This window comes from Aythya ferina (assembly GCF_964211825.1).
Source record: "Aythya ferina genome assembly, chromosome: 2".
Lineage (NCBI taxonomy): Eukaryota > Metazoa > Chordata > Aves > Anseriformes > Anatidae > Aythya > Aythya ferina.
This window is the reverse complement of record NC_140297.1, coordinates 4449662-4454544: the sequence shown is the minus strand read 5'-3', so window position 1 is coordinate 4454544 and position 4883 is coordinate 4449662. Positions and strand designations below refer to the sequence as shown.

General features: G+C 37.1%; 1 long non-coding RNA gene across 1 annotated transcript; it reads right to left on the bottom strand.

The window, feature by feature from the left end:
• Positions 1–97: 97 nt before the first annotated feature.
• Positions 98–4883, bottom strand: LOC311432439. Its single transcript, XR_014690069.1, has 3 exons — positions 4791–4883; positions 464–655; positions 98–215 (listed from the first exon to the last, which is right to left on the bottom strand). It is a non-coding gene; the product is annotated as an uncharacterized lncRNA (long non-coding RNA).

Sequence of the window (4883 nt, the reverse complement as noted above, 5' to 3'; positions counted from 1 at the left end):
TTTGTGCCTTTTTTTATTATTATTTATTTATTTATTTATTTTATTTTCCAAATAGCTGTTGTAATCTGTAGATGGACACACTGATTAACTTCTTTGCTGGGAATATCAGAGTTTGGAAAGGAGTCAGAAAAGCTAAACTGTGCTGAACAGTGAGGACCGTCAGGCCAATGTGTTTTCACTCTGCTCTTCAGGACATTCAGGTGTGCTTCTAAGTCCTATTAAACAAAAGAAATGTTAATATAGGAACGTGGAATTGCCTTCCTTTCTGCTTTGCTGTGTCCAGGTAATTACAGCTAGTGTAATTATAGCTAACTGAAAGAAGTGAGATGTTATGCTAGCTAGTTTTCATGTAAAATCTAGATGCCAAGGGGTGTCTTCCTTCCTTTCCATTTACTTTTTTTTTTTTTTTTCTCTTTGTTTTTTCTTTAGTCTGTGAAAAACACAGCAATGTCTGAATTCATACCTGAGGGTGAGAGAAGAGTCTGAAAGAGCAAGGGGAGGAAGGTTTTCATTTCCACTTCTTCAGTGACTCCTTAGAATACAGATTGCAATGTGGGGCCTAAAATGTTTATGTTGGTTTTCTTCCCATTTCCAGAGGGATTTGAGGTGAGCTAGATGGAAATGTGTCGAGCAGCTGACGATCTGTTTAAAGAGACTAACAGAAAGATGAGTTTGTATATAGCATTCTGCTAATGTGAAAAAGAGGCATGAATGTCAAGGTATTTGAATGAGTCTTCTTCCCTGGAGATAGACTTGTTTTTTCAACGTTAGCAGATCACTGTCTCTACCAGCTAGAAAGCCCAGAGTAATAGGTCAGAGTAAAAAGTCTAAATTTTACCCATATCTATCCACAGATATTTAGACAGAAAAATTTCTAGAGCGTCTGCATTTTTGTTGTTGTATATCTAGCTGTGAAGTAGCAAATTTCCCCTGAAGACCATCATGATGTCTAACTGAAAGATAAAAGAAGAAGAGATAAAAAGCAAATAAAATTTGTTCTTCTAATGAACAGGTCAGTCATTGCCTGGCTCACTCAGTTTCTGAATGTGTGATGGCATTCTGCTTTTCTCTATGTCTCAGCCAGAGGTATAACGTGTCATATTAAATCTCTTGTAAGTCTTGGCTATATTAATTGGATTTTCTGACTTGCAGTTAAGTCCTAAAACTCTGAAATTATGTTACCTTGATGATATTAAATGGACACCTGTGTAACAGATATTGTCCTGGTTTGGGCTGAGATAATTTTCTTCCTAGTATCTGCCATAGTTCTGTATTTTTTCATCTTCCCATACCGTCCTGCCAGCAAAGAGGCTGGGGTTGCACAAGAAACTGGGAGAGGACAGAACCAGGACAGCTGATCCAAACTGGCCAAAGAGATATTCCATATCATAAGGTGCGGAACAATAAACTGGGGTGGTTGGCTAGGGTGGGGGGCACTGTTCAGGGATGGGCTGGTCAGTGGGTGATGAACAATTGCATTGCTTTTTATATTCTGTTATTTTTATATATATATTTTTTTTGTTTTGTTTTTTAAATCCATCCATTCTCTCTCCCATCCTAGTGTAGGGGTTGGAGGAGGAATAAGAAAATGGATGTGTGATGCTTAGCTGCCTGCTAGGTTAAACCCCAACAATAAGAAGGCACATGAATACATGGACTTTTTAGGGCTCTTGTCCTCTGCTTTTATAGAAGCCTGCATTAAAGGTTTGGCCCCAAATCCATCTGAGTCAAGGATACTAGCAATCTGTCCAAACAATTTTGCTTTGCTTTCTACTGTGTTTAATAGGGAGGATATTTGGCTGCATTCAAGTATTTGCAACATCCATTCACACCTAAATTTGGCCATTAAAAGTTAGACCTTTGCCCTTTCTAGTCCTTTAACTTTTTCTAACATGAACAAGAATGTGAATCTTCAGAGAGCACTTCATTCCTTCCTAAAATAAATAGGTAACATAGAGGGAATACTTTCCTGTAGGATAGCTGAAACTGGAAACAGAAATGGCTAAAATCAGAATATATGACTCCTACTATTTAATTAGAATATTAATATCAGTTATGACTAATCATGGCATAGATATTAAGGTTACATTAGCAAATTCAATCATGATTTTGAAGTGTTACACAAAATTAAAAAACAATCAATTTTTGATTTTTCAAGAAAGGAATTGCATTGACTTCAGATAATTTTCACCTGGCTTAACCCTACCTTAGGAACATGTGCACACTTATTGCATAAGTTTGTTTCTGCAAGCTTCTGTCTGTCACATGCAAACTTTTATAAAATAGGTATGAAAAGTGTGAGTAACAGAAACTCCTTGACCTTTGAAGAATCAATTATGCTAAGTATGATTTGTTTTCACTTGGAGTAGGGCCAGAACAATGAAAAATTGACCTGAAGAGAGAGGAGCAAGCTCAGGGTATGGAAATTACCCATTACAGTGTAATCCCTGCAGCAAAGACAGAAGTAAAACAGAGCTCCCAGGCATGATGGCTGAGATTATCTCGCTACAGGCTGCAGCAAACAAAATGGTGAGCAGTTTCTGCCACTGCCAAATGACTTCAGTCATCTGGACTTGGCTTTTATGTTGTATCACAACCAATTGTATAACATTGATTAAGTTTTATCCTTCTGCCCTCAAAGACACCTACCAGCTTCCCAAAAATAAACACTGTTTTTGGCAGCATGGAATCACTAAAGACTCCATCTTCCATGCAATTATTTGACCAGAAATATCCCATTGTAGAGTATTTGATTAGTTTCTTCTACATTACACATTCAGGTAATAGTTTCCATTAGGCTTTTGTCCATCTGTATTGTCCTCAATTTTTTTTTTTTTATTTTTTAAATCTTTTCTGAGGCAGCAACCACCCTTTTACACTGTTTATCATAGAAACTATGTAGCTTATTGCCTTATATTGCTTCAAAACAGTGCATAAACTACTAATAACCTCAACAGATATCAATAGAAATGGCAAAGTTCCTCCTAGCAGTCTATATTTTATACTAAAAAATGAACTGATGCATTATATCATGACTGCCAGTTATCAACCTTGGTTCTTCTGGCTTTATCTAACATCAGGGTAGGTGTTTGTTTTTATCAGATGTTATCTGAATAATTTCAGATTTGAGAGAACAGTGTTGGACTCAGTGATCTTCGGATGTCCCTTCTAACTTGGGATATTCTATAATTATATGATTCTCTAATTCTATGTGGCTTTTTCAATGTTTTGCTTTATTTAAATTACAATTCAAACTGTAATACATTAAATGCTTACCACCTCTACCAAGGGGTTCCCATCACTTATAAGGACATGACCTTGGAATAGGACATTGTAGAGAACAACAAACATAAAAACATAGAAGTAGCCCAATATGTTTAGTGAGCATTAGATTTATTTTTTACCTTACCCAATATGCAGAGCCTGATACCATTCCATGTTCCAAAAGATATTCCATATCTTTTGTGTTGCCTGTATATATCGGTAGGAAAAGAGCTGTGTCTATCTTCAGTATATTGCACACAAGCATGAAAAGGCTTTTAATTATAATGGCACTGTTCCCTGATGACTGGGGAGAGGTCTGAAAATTAAAACAGATCAGATGTGCAATCTATACCAGCTTTGATTACAAGAGAGACAATCACATCTCTGCAATCACTGTCTAGCTTGAGTTGCACTCTCATATTATCAAATTAAGATATTAGCATGGTGTCCTTAAGGTGGAACTCTTGCAATTATTCCACAAAAAAAAAAAGCTTTTAATCAGTTTGCCTACTGCAAAGCATTTTCAAACAGAACGATGGTGGTTTTTTGCTTGGCAGACATGATTTTATAACATACTGTGAAAATCTAATAACTGAAAAGCTTAAAAGAGAATTTCAATTTATATGAATATTTCATTATTTATATGTTTGCATAATATCAATGTTATTTAGTAGCAAATAAAAATACATCAAGTTCATATTACACATCCTCATATTAAATGACTGGAAATTTTTATTTGCACTACATTGTGGCTCAATTGCTATCAATTTTTAATATATATTAATATGTATTGTGTCATAGAATTATATCATAGAATGGTTTGAGTTGGAAATGGCTTAAAAAATCATCTAATTCCAACCAATTCTTATATTTTATAATATAAGAAAGTCAAAAGATTATTTGCAATTTTATGTAGCAATAATATTTTTCTGTCATTTTATATATGATTGGACAAAACTGATGTATCATAGAATCATAGAAGCTTAGAACAACTTGGGTTGCAAGGGACCTTAAAGATCACCCAGTTGCAACCCCCCTGCTATGGGCAGGGATGCTAACCACTAGATCAGGTTGCCCAGGGCCCCATCCAAAATGGTCTTAGGCACTTCCAGGGATGGGGCATCCACAACTTCCTTCGGCAACCTGTGCTACTGCCTTACCAACCTCTGAGTGGTGAGACACTCTCCTAAAATCTAATCTAAATCTTCCATCTCTTAGTTTAAAATCATTCCCCCTCATCCTGTCTGCCTGAGCAAAAAGTTGTTCTCCATCTGTTCTGTGAGCTCCCTTTAAGTACTGAAAAGCTGCAACAAGGTCACACCAAAGCTTTCCCTTCTCCAGGCTGAACATCCCCAGCTCTCTAAGCCTTTCTTCATATCAGAGGTGCTCCAGCTCTCTGATGAACTTTGCAGCCCTCCTCTGAACCCACTCTAGTAGCCCCACATCCTTCTTGTGCTGGGGGCCCCAAAGTTGGATGCAGTACTCCAAGTGAGGTTTCACAGGGGCAGAGGGGGACAATCACCTACCTCCACCTGTTGGCCACTCTTCTGGTGATGCAGCCAGGATGCAGTTAGCCTTCTGGGCTACAAGTGCACACTGCTGGCTCATGTCAAAATTTT